At 46.4% G+C, this 12,558-nt stretch overlaps 1 long non-coding RNA gene across 1 annotated transcript; it reads left to right on the forward strand.

Annotated features, from left to right (window-relative positions):
- The first annotated feature begins 4,295 nt into the window (after positions 1 to 4,295).
- Positions 4,296 to 8,417, forward strand: LOC105416382 (uncharacterized). Its single transcript, XR_964523.2, has 3 exons — positions 4,296 to 4,420; positions 4,514 to 4,581; positions 8,172 to 8,417. It is a non-coding gene; the product is annotated as an uncharacterized lncRNA (long non-coding RNA).
- The last annotated feature ends 4,141 nt before the right edge of the window (positions 8,418 to 12,558 follow it).

Raw genomic sequence — 12,558 nt, forward strand, 5'->3', positions numbered from 1 at the left:
GAGGAGAGGAAGGGAGGAGAGGAAGAGAGGAGAGGAGGGGAGGGGAGGGGAGAGGAGAGGAGGGGGAGGAGAGGAGAGGAGGGGGAGGAGAGGAGAGGAGAGGAGAGAGGAGAGGGGAGAGGAGAGGAGAGGAGAGGAGAGGAGAGGAGAGGAGAGGAGAGGAGAGGAGGGGAACTTTTACCAGCGGTGAAAACTCCATTTCTTCATCCTCAGGAGCGTTCCTGATTCCAGTCACCAGTGTTTTCCCACAATAAAAAGAAAAGAGCCAGCAAGGAAACGACCTTTATTTCAGTTCGTCAGACAATCTGAAGGATGTTGACGGCGTACAATAATGACCTTAGGAACACAAAAGCTGCAAAACAAAAAGGGAGATGAGGCTCTTTGTCTGACATGGAACCTTTGTTTCTTATTTTTAGTAATCTTTTGTCTTTTCTTTTTATCTGGCATTCCTCCGTAAAAATACAGAAAAACAGTATTCAGCCAGGACAGAAATCTTTATTAGCAGCAGAAGGGAGTTAAAACTCAGCTCCTGGCCTCGGAATTACTCATTATTCCCCATAGATAAGCGCCGCCTGTGCTCTGGCACCACGCTGCCGCTGGGCCTACGGTATTATAGAAAAAACATCCCAGCCATGGCAGATCCAAAACAGGGGAATTCTGGAGCGTAGCCACTGTCCCCAGCTAACAAACTGACCACAGAACCACGTCCTGAAAGACACAAAGGATCTAGTTCTGCGGACAACGGGGAGCAAACAGATGGCGAGAAGGTCGCAGCAGGCAGGAGCTTTTCCAACCAACTCCTGATCCTCAACAGACGGATGCAGAGATGCTCCGTAGGTCCTCAGGGGGACAGTAAAGAGTCCAAGCTGGGAAGTGCGCACTCAATGTCAGGAATTCAGGACGCATTATGTAACATTCCAGTCGAGTTAAGGAAATCTGAGACATCAGGATGAGACGAAGCCGAAGATTCACAGCCGAAGATTCACAAGCAACAGTGTAAAGAGATCCTGGATCCTTGATCTAATCATGGAAAGAGCCTGATGGGATGAGCTATCAGATCATCGCAGACATCCAATTATGGGAAATCGGAATAACATCCCGGGATGTCTCTGCAACAGGCGTTCAACAGTGGAAAATTTGCCGGCTGTTTACCTCTCGAGTCACACCAGCGTTTTTATTTCTTCCTGCTTCTGCAGTCCGTGTAAACGCGTCAGATCCGACTGTCGCGATTACCCGATTACTCCCAGTCGCCTGACTCCTAATGGGCGCAGCGGCGCCGCACAGGGGGGGGCGAAAAGATCTTTTACCCACAATTCATTACACCTGAAAGCCGCGTTTACTCACGCCGGCGTGTAAAACATTGCAGCTGCGTGGAGGTTCCTAAAAACAAGCCCATCTTCTCTCACCTGAAACAGGCGACACATCCGTCTCCACACCGGCGCCGCCCCGTCCACGGGCACTTTTGAGCGGGTTGATAGGCAGAGCAGTTTCTGAGGGGGGGGGGTCTCATGAAGAGCTGGCGATTCCCCTGCTGTAATGTGACAGGAACACCTCTGCAGCCCCCCCCCATCCCTCCCTGGATGGAGTGCAGCGGCCATTTCTCATGCAGCACCACGCCCGGGCGCCCGATGCTTCGCCATTCTCATTCAGAGGGAGACCTTCTCCTCCGCCTGCTCCTGCTCCTCCTGCCTCTTTGCTTTGGCACTAAAAAAAAGAGGGGGAATCAATGAGACCAGGATCGATAGGGCCCCTCCAGTTCCGAGCCCATCTGCTCCTTTTTGGAACAGATAATGTAAAGTTCAACAGTGAAAATAACAGCGGTCTGACGTTCTTTTGCAGCCGTTAATTATTATGGGAAACCCGCCGCTGAATGTGAGAGAGGCGGGGAGGGTGTAGCCTCGCCACCTCCTCAAATCACGCACGTCTCATTTTAAATACTGTAAATCTTTAAACACGTTTTTTCCCCCCCTTCTCTCCGATGCGTCTGTTGACATTTTACCCTCCACGACATTTTACCCAGAAGGCTTCACGCTCTGTGATAAGAGAATCAAAAGCAGAATTAATTAGTGGATCTGTGGGACGCGCCGCGGTCGTGCAAGATCACACTCGGAGAGCGCTCTTTCAAGATTTACTGGCAAGTACGCCAGCGGATCACTTGGATTTGCCTTTAAATGCTCTCTATTACACATGATTCCACAATTCTTTACATTCCTCTTTCAAATCCATTTGGCTTCTCCATTTCTACCTGCTGCTGTTCACGTGGTTACTTCGTGGTTACCTGTCAAAGTCACGCTAGCTTCCCGTTAAGCCCTAAAAACCACAAAATCCGTAGATCTGCTTTAGTTTCCATGCACTCAAACCCTTTTAAATCAGGCTGGAACCTTCACGCCCAGGTCTTAGTGGTATTTTCTCTTCTTCACGACTGGGATCCGGAGTTGCCGTCACGTTCCCGCCGTGCATTGTGTTTCCAGAGTGACTGCTGCTGATCCCAGAACAGCACCTAATAACTAAGCTTTCAGACATCATCAATCGTGCATGGCGTATTAAGTTGCCTCATTTCTCCCGCCCCTTTTAAAGGCAGCCGCCCCAAAGCGTTTTATTATTTTTTAATTAAAACACAAATGATGCTTTAATATTTAAATTGGAAGCGATGCTATCTGCACAACTGTCCCGGTTATTTAAAATGACCCACTCCTGAATCAGCAGCCCGGGGTCTCCAATCGTGATCCCGCTCTGAGGCCACGTCGGCGAGCCGAGAGGCACGGTCCGGTTACTCTCCGCTTTAATCCCCACAGGCAGGCAGGAACTACTTCCTGACTGTTCTCAGACTCGCTGTGTAATGTGGCCACAGGTGATTGATTGCGTAATCCTCTGCCTTTCTTATCTCGATCAGGTCGCGGGAGTCCCGGTGGGTCGTTCCCTTTTGTTTAATTCTCTCTGGTCTGTTCGGAGCCTGTCCCCATGCTGTACCTCGCGCTCAGTGTCCCATCGTCTCATCTTTTCCTGTATCCGCGTAGTCTTCATTCATGCATTGACTCAATCTGCAGGTTGTGGTAGCAGAATCGCTAAAACCAGCATCATCACTATCAAATGTCAGGTCAACCAGGCTTAATGCCTCTTTTTTATTTGTTTAACCACGGCGACGCCTTGCGCCCTGGTAATTTTTTATTCTTATCGACAGGCAGCACAAATCAATGCATGACTCCTTCCTTTAACCTTGGGAGGTCATCGGCCCCCGTACATTAAAGGCTTGACTTCAGCCAATTTAGCTAAATTAGAACGTCCCCCAGCTGCAAAGAAAGATAGAGGAGAGCCTCGGCGGCGTGACATTTCAGCCCAGAAAAATGGCAGCCGATTCGATGTAAATCAGCGTAAAAAGAGTGCGATGTCATATTTTCTTTATGGTGCTCGGGAATCTGTGTAATTGCCTTGAGAATTCCTGCACATGGCGTGCGCACCGCTGCACCTTATGGAGCAGAATAAGAACAAGGTTTGCGTGTTTCCTCAGATCCAGACCCACAAATGCAGTTTTATCACCAACTTCTTGTTGCTGGAACTTTTCTCCACCCTTCTGAACATTTATTATGTCGTCGCCGGCCTCCGGCACCGCTTCGCTTTAGATCCAGCCGCGGTGCTGCTGCAAATGTTGCCGAAGACAGTGATTATTTGTGTGACGGTTGGGCCGATCTAGCTTGCAGAGTGACAAACATTAGGCAGAGTCTCTTCACAATAGACACCAAAGTCAGACCAAAGATGGAGGAATTGTCCGTATTGCTTCCATCTCAAGTCATGGAAGAAGCATCCACACTGATTTCTAGGGCTCCGGACAAAAAACACTTCAAGGTTAAAGAACGTCAGACATGAAAATTCAACACCCAGCAGGCAAAGCACACCCCAAACAGAACCCCTCTCCTACCGATCCAGAGTTTGGGAAAAATTCGAGTGCAGTTCAAACCCTCCAACACACTCGGACAAAAACTAGTCCACCCGAAGGACACCGAAACAAAAACAAAGCAATGTTGTCTGTGCTGTCCAGGGCCAGGAGGAACGCAAGGAACTGTACATTGGTGAAACTAAACAGAACCTCCATGAACGAACGGCCCAAGACAGACGGCACCTCTTCAGGACAGGACTCAGCAGTACACCTAGAGGTGGCGGCACTTCCTGTCACACAAGGCAGTCCTCCACTCCGCCCACAACCCAAATGTTCACACCGGTTCATGAGACCTGGTGATTCACCACCATGTGACCCAGCAGACCAATGGGAGGCAGCCAAACTGAAACCAGGTGACCCACCCGTGCCAACGACCCTGCCAACGAGGTTCAGGTGGCCACCCAGATCATCAGCATGCTAATGGACCACAAGGTGCTGTATTTTCAAGCTCTGCCCTCAGAACTGAAGAAGCCTGATCTGACCTGGGTAATTATGACCTGGATAATCGAGAATTTACACACAAACATTCAAATACAAACTGACTTTCATTTATTTTTTCTCCTTTTTCTTCCCCTGAAGCTGCCACTGAAGCCTCCTCGTTGAGCAGCAGCATTCCGAAAGCCGTGGGTCAGAAAGTCCAAATCCGGGTACGCAACTTTTTTTCTTTTCTCCCAGCTTTGGTTGTTTATTTATTACTTTTTTAAAAAAAAATCAGACTTACACCCACTATTATGTTGGCCTGTGGAGAAAGTAAATAAGAGGAAAACAAACAGCACACTGGGAGATAATGAAAGGGTCGAGTGAAGCGAGGTGCAGAAATCAAAGAGAATAAATGTGTGCACTCGCCTTGAATTAAGCAAAGTTACGGTGGGTGCGCCCTGATTGACTCCTGCAGGGCTGCGTAATTCTTCGCCCTCCTCTGAACGAGCAGGCGCGCCTGCCGCTACATCGTAAATACGCCCTTGCCATTAGGGCCGCACTGAGAGCAGGAAATTACCACGCATTGTGTGAAACATCAATTATGTACAATAGGATGTATGTTGAAGTGTTGCTTAGTTAGCATGCACATTTACAGTTAGCATTGTGTTCCTGTTAATGCTTAATAATTGAGGCTCATTAATATTGCAGCCACCTCCCCATCACTTCATGATGGAATTATGGAATTATTTATTATATGGACATGCAGCATATGTGCAGAAACACTTAAGTTCTCCTTCATATCATCCATATATGCATATATATATTTGTGAAAAGCTATCAAGATTCTCGAGTGTTTGCAAATATGTTTGTTTTATGACTTTCTCAGATGTTCATCGTACTGTTTTGGGGATGTTTAGCTCTTGCTGCAGTTGTTGGATGTGAACATGAGCGCGATCGTTTCTGATTTTTCTGGGCTGCATATTGGTGTTTCTAGATTTCGATCTTTTCTGTGCAACCGTTAACATCAAATGTTTGGTTTTTTTGGAGTGAATCTTTCTTCTTTCTGCTTTTTGAAACCGGCCCCCAGCGGATCTGCGCGGTACTGCACGTGAAGTCAATTCTGCTTCATTTTTGGGACGGGAATACTGCGTCCATCTTTTATATACATGCTTCACGTTATTAACAGCGCTTGTTTCATACATAGAGAACAACAATAGAAGGTTGTTCTCATGTAAATGGGCCCTTAAAGAAAACAGAAACACCATCAATCTCCTGCACTACTGTAGTGGAAGGTTATTACCGACTAACTGAGGTTTTTAATGTATGGATTTATAAAAATATAACCACCTTTATCATCGATATGCTATTTTCCAGAAACCTGCCCTGAGAAACGTTGTTTTCCCCTTCGGAGGTCACGTCACCGGGAGCCGATTGCAATTCATTTTGTTTATAGCGATAGAATCTGAAACTTCCACATCCATGTTTAATGGATGGCAGTTTGGTTGCAAGGCTGTAAATATTTTCCCCGTTCATCCACTGTCCATGCAGTGTGAAACGGCCTCGCTGGATAAACTGATAAATAATAGGCAGGTTTTTGCAGCTCATTTCGTTTGATTGACTCGGGCTCACACTTAAAAGGAAATGAACCTGGGCGGGAGTGACAGGCCTATTCAGCGTTATGCATCGGGGCCCTCTAAGACTTCAGATTTGTGCTTGCTGTCTGGAAAAGCCACAGGAGTGCTTAATGAAGTGTGCTCCCGGACCCCGGTTGGCAGTTTGACGAAAGTGCAGAAGGGCCCGATTCCTTCCACCAACGCGGCGAAGCGGGTGGGAAGATTTGTTTCTATTGAGAAGCGTGCGTCCACAAGCAGGGGGCCATTACATCACAGCAGCACAGCCCTCTTAATTGCAGCACGCTCCACCCTCGTTCCTCACACGCATCTTTGGAGTATATTTGTTGTCTACGCATCTTCTTTGGACTCGCGGAATCATTTGCCTAATGTTGTTTAGACTTTTCCTCCAAGTGATTGCCCTTTAAAAGCCTTCCCTCTCGAGGTGTGTTTAAATAGGTGCGGGGGGCGTAATGGGTTGGATATTCTCCCTCATTGGTTTGTGTTTCCTCAGGTTCCCTTCGACAGACCAAAAACGTCGAGTCCCTCTTAATGCAGCAGCTCACCGAGGCGTGTAAAAGTCATTTCTGTATTAATCCCAGGAGAAAAGAAGTTAGGCCGATAAGGAGCGATCCTCCCGGGGCACGAGTGTGTCAGCCTCTCGTTTGAGATGAGACACTGCCTCAGTGTTTATTTCTATTCTTTAAGTAGTAATAAAAAGAAGTGATAGCTTCACACATGCTTAGACTGCAATGGTTGAGGTTATTTTTGTTATTAATGAAGCCAGATCCATTCACATCCCATAAAACCGAAGAAAATCTGTGAGATATTTAACATTTTACAGCAGAATGAACAATCTCCAGTTTGCTTTTTTCCTCAGTCTTTTCTTTACATAATTTGTATTAACATAATTTGTAACATGTTGAGTATTAAAGTCAACGACCGCAGTCCCACGTAAACAAACGCGCCCATCTTCTCTATCAGCGTGATTGAGGCAAACATATTAACACGCATGTAACTTTATTAAAATTTGCTTCCTGCCTTCAGGGAGTGAGTTATTTATGCTTGATTTATAATTTATAGATTAATTTCTGAAACTGCGGCTGTGCTGTGGCTGCTTGTTCTTATGGATATTCATAATCAGGACTTTTTTCCGCTACGATGTGGGTTTTTTTTAGTGGTATTTGTCCTGCAGGGCTATATGAAAAATGTATCAGGAAAGCAAATGAGGGGACTGACAATAGCTGTTGCTGCCTGCATCAACAGGCAGTAAAGGACAGGCTGGGATCAAAGGTGTCAGAAAATCATGAGCAAATTAGCCGCTGGCAGCCGCTTCAGCCGTTGCAAAGATTGATTAAACATTTACAATCGATAACAAAGCGACCTGCCACGATCAAAAAAGGTCTTTGAACGTCTGACGGAGCCGTGCAGGTTTTCGCCCACGCTGTTGTTTGCGTTATGGTGACGGGGTGATGAGAGCAGACATGCTAGCTCTCCCGTGTTTAACCAGGCACGCCTCTGCGACTTAATTAGGAGAATTGCACAGAGCTGATAGGTACATCCATCTGTAAGCCAGGAGCGCAGGAGACATGACAAATGCAAACCTTCCGCTCTCATTCTTCCAGTTAATGCAGTTTCAGATAGCGTGAGCCCCCCCGCCCTTCTCTGTGATATGGAAGTCTGCACAGCACAGCCCTCTGAAGGGCAAGTGGAGCCACGCTTTGTGCAAAGTCATCAAGTGTGCCCAAGGTCCAACTTTTCCTCTTAACTCGCCATCTGGCAAATCCATTCTGCTGCTCCGCTCCCGTGGTGATTCACAAATGACTCAGAATACATTACGATGAGCCCAGGTGACGAACTATCAGCAGTTGCGACGAACCGCCAGGAACAGTCGGATTGCGCCGAGTCGTCGAAGTTGGCTGCAAAAAACTAAACCCAGCTGCCTTCAGAAAGTCATCTGGGGAGACTCAAGGTGTGTTTAGTCTTAAACATTAAAAGCATGGAAACCATGGCAACAGTGCAGACGCAGGTAGTACTGATGGGGGTTACATGTGTGGCCTGTCTGGCACCAGCCAGCACGTCCCAATTATTCCCTAATTAGTTTAAAATCCTGCATCCTTGCATCCGTGACACAATGTAAAGAAAACAGACGTGCCAAGAACAGATCAGACGCTCTTTTCTCCTAAACTATTTTTCTTCTTTTTTAGGTCCTTGATCTGGCTGCTTAATGAAGTAAAAGACACTGAATCTTTCGGCAGACGAAGGGTGAGCGGTGAGCATTAATCACGTCTGCCAGGTCATCTCTTCATCACTGCACTATACTGTAGCACCACTGCAGCTTCATCCTCTCCAACGCAGCCACAGCAGACTGCTTTTAACATGATCCCAACTCATTGTGTTCACCTGCAGGGTGGCACGTTTTCCCCGATTTAAAATCTGGATTTATGGCTGTATCTCGCCTCTTGGTCATTTTCAGTAAATCTGCAGTCTTTGTGCTGCTTTTACCCATCGATAAACCAATATGTGATCCCCTAAATGGACTTTTTGAGCGGCGCTTAAACAGAACCAAATAAATACAAAATGGAGCAAATGTATATTTAAGAAAATTTAAAACGAATCTGATCGAAATGGCAACGTGCGAAACCTTCATGAGTGGAACATCATGTTTGCAACTGCGTAACATTTTAATCTAGGTTTTTTTTTTTTTCTGTGTTGTGGCCTGTTTGGCGTCTTAGATCAGCGTTTCCATATGAGCAGCGGGTGTTTTGTGCATCTCTTGTGTTTCATGGTTGGTCTCACAGACGACAGATTTCACGTGCGCATGTTTAACTCAAAACACCGATGCAGGTACCAGCTCGTTTCCATCTGTAAATGTGCTCTGTGGCGGTCGATGGAGGCTCGGGGTGCACAAGTATTTTCGTAAAGTATCCACGAGGCCTGAGCGCTTGTCACCTTTAGCTGTCGGCGCTGTGCTGTTGTATCCAAAACCAATCGCCTGTATGTCCGGAGTTGCTGCTTTGGGAGGAAGGAGCAGATGCGGAAGGGCGAGAATCTCCGGTCGCCTGCTGCAGAACGGCTCTGGTTAGAGCATAAAAGGATGCCGGCCAGTATTCCACACTATGTTCTGCTATAGCTCGCGCTGAACTCGATGTCTGAGCAAACCAATTAGTGGCACCGATCTGCACAGATGGAAACCAGTGAGGCTGTTGACACCTAGATGGAGGGATGGAGGCTGGGTAAGAGCAGCAGAGGCTTGTACTACAAAGCAGGACTGGCAGCCGTGGAGGTAGCTCCTGGGTTAAGCCTGGTTTTGTTTCGTTACAAAGCTGCTCCCGCCTTACTGAGATAAAGTACATCTTTATGGTAATGCATGCTGCAGAAACAAGTCGGAGGTAACAAAAGAGCCAGCCGCTAGTAAAATAAGTTCTTTGTAAGAGCAGAAGTGTTCGCTTTCAAATAGCCAGATTTTCCCATTAAGACTCCAGTGCGAGTATTACCAGTTGGCCCTAAAGATAAAATTGATGCTCCGGCTTATTTAGAATATCAGTCTGTGAAAGTATATGTGGATTTGAGGTGTATGCAGCATTTAAAGGGTGTGTTGCCTCACTAAAAGCCTTTTTGCCAGCCTTGACAATCCCAGAACGATAAGGCAAAGAAGCCGATATAAAACGCCAGGATTACTCTTCGCGATCAGCAGGTGTGTCAACATTCTCACTTTATCTGGCCATTTCACACCAGCTTGCACTCCAATGAATATTATTCCACATTATCAGATGCTTTGCAGATACCGGGCCGCTGATACGGGGGCTTCATTGTAACTCCAGCAGACACCGATCTCATGAACACCGTTATCATCAACCGCTGAATTAAACTCACAGTTGAGGGACGTCTGGAAATTTAGACCCAAGCTTGTCCAGAGAGACGGAGACGCTCGTCTTATTCATGAGCGTTGTGAGCGGAATAGCCAATAGTTCTGCAGTTGGGTAAAGAAAACAGGAGTAATGGTGGATTCTTTTAAGTGGAATAAAATCCCAGAGTTGCTTCTAAATCCCAAGGAGCTGAGGGAGGAACACGGACGGAAGGGTTGTCGTGCACCATGGTGAGGAGTAATGGTCGGTTTCCTGATGCAACCAAGGTCGGGATTGCCTCTAAACCCCCGAGGACGCCCCTTCACATTCTTTATTCTTTAGAAATGCTCGGGAATCTCACACAAATAAGCACGGAAAATGACAAGAGCCCTTCCAAACAGATCCTTTTACATGTCCTTTAAGACCCTCCGTAGTGATCGTTGGTTACGGATCGCAAGGTGAATATGGGCGGACGAAGACCTTGCGAACTCACTGGCCCCCCTCTCTGAATACAGCACTGGAACGATTGTGCTGCCTGATAAGACGTGTGCTCCGAGTCGACATTCCTGGGAAATGTTCACTGCCTGCGAAGGCCGGTGGGGCCCTGCGGTCTGGCCCCTGTCCATGATGAGTTGATTAAGCCTCGGATGGGAGCCTCTCCGGAGTTCCCATTCCTTCCAACGAAGGGTAACTGTGAAATCTAGAAGTCGGTGAAATATCACTCTGCACAAATGGCACCTCGTGATATTAAGACACCTGGAAAAACAGCCCAAATCCTGCGTTCAGCCATTAATCCTGCATGTATTTCTGCCTGACTAATGACTAATAGATCTGGATCCTTTGACTCCACTTCTGGAGAGCCCTCGTATTTTCCCTCTTTATACCCAGCCCGTATTTTTCCCGCCGTCTTCAATCAGTCTCCGCCGTCAACCAGTGAACGTTGAGGATTTATCGATCAGAACAACAAAAAAATGCGTTCTGCTTTATGGATCTGTGACTCTGGACCTGAGGACGGCTGTCGGGGCGTCAGTCAGCGCTCCTGTACTCAACCATCACACTTCTAATGATCGTCTCAGTAAAACAGATCGATATCAAAGTGTGGACGTGCGCTGATCAATCACCTGCTGCAACATTCCAGTCAAAATGAGCGGAGATTACCGGAGAATCCCTGAGTAGCGATGAACATATTGAATTCCCGTTGTTTTTGGTTTTAAAAAAAAAAAAAAAAACAATCTCTCAATTTGGTTGGCTGAAAATAACATTTTTAACAAATCCTTTGCGGCTAAAACGATGGAACACTGCGAACCGAGAGCGTAAAGTGAGGAGAGACAGTAAGAGCTACCCATCGATCCATGCCCTGATCTCATGTCGATAAGGACTGATACAATTTGTTCCGGGCTGTTTGGTCAGGCTTGGTAATCTAGGAATTAATCCGATTTTTGGCATGCTAATGCTTTCCTCATGCATCTTCAGTAGGGTCATTATGTAAGAGTCAATACAATCAGTCAGCTCATTCAAGCCGGACACGTGGCCAAATCTTTGTGGTCCACACTCGTCCGATTCATTAATGCCTCTGAAATGAAATTCTGACTTGTAATGCCCTCTTTCCAGCCTCTACTAATCTAATAACTGTAATGATGCAGACTTCTAAATCCAATCAGTTTCGTACAGATGCTCTCAATAGGGAGAGAAACGGTCCCAACTGGTGTGTAGGGAGACATTCAAAAAAGCCAATTTAGAGGAACGGGAACTCCTGAATATTGGGTAAAACCAGCCGAGGTTTGATTTTTACACGTGTGTATGGAAACGAAGGATTGTTACTCTGTAATTTGTTGAGAGGAAAAATCAGTGGTGCTCATTTCTTTTATGTTTCATCTCTATTTCCACCATCAATAGAGTAAATTCATTTATAAGAGCTGACACTGGCATGCTAGATGTCTGCTCATGGCAACATTAGGGTACCTTGACCACGTGGGTTCTTACATACTCCAGCGTCCTTGAACAGTCCATTATTGGTATCCTTCTGAGGACATTTTTGGTCCAGTTTCTGTTTATTCAGATGTCACGATGTCGCGGTGTTTTTTTTTATTTTTTTAGAAAGTGTACATGTGTTGTGAAGAGGTAACAGCTTTCATATTTCTGTTTTTCTGTTGGGTGCTCCTGATCTTCACTTTTCCCAGAGTTGATAGGAGAAAAAAGATCATCCACAAATGCATAAATATGCAATGTTAAGCAGTGATATTTGCCAACTGGAGCCGGTTCCTATTGCAAGAACATGCCGTTCCCTTTTGCCAGGTAATATCAAAAGGCAGACTTTGCTTTTAACTGTATTTCTGAGAAGTTCTGTTCCCCTGACAAACGTATTATCTGAGATTCCTGTGGAGTGAGAACAGAAGCATACCCCTTCAAAATAAAAGCATAAATCTCTCTTTTCATTTTCAGTAGCAATATGACTCACGTCGAAGCCCGATGATTCTTTAAACATGTCCAATCCGATTTCTAAGATCATGGCGATGGGTGAGACAGCAAAGATGGAGTCAAAGCAAGACGATAATGGCGGCCGGCGACCTCGGGCGGGACTCAAACCCTGGTCGCTGAGGCAAAGACCCTTGATGTGGCCTTGCATTTCTATTGCTCCTTTCAAGTCCTCTGACTCCTCAAATCACTTTACAAGGCCTGCCACATCCATTCACGCACGCCCACGTGCACACTCTCACACACAAACACACCCAGAATACATTTTTCT

This window comes from Takifugu rubripes, chromosome 4 (assembly GCF_901000725.2).
Source record: "Takifugu rubripes chromosome 4, fTakRub1.2, whole genome shotgun sequence".
NCBI lineage: Eukaryota > Metazoa > Chordata > Actinopteri > Tetraodontiformes > Tetraodontidae > Takifugu > Takifugu rubripes.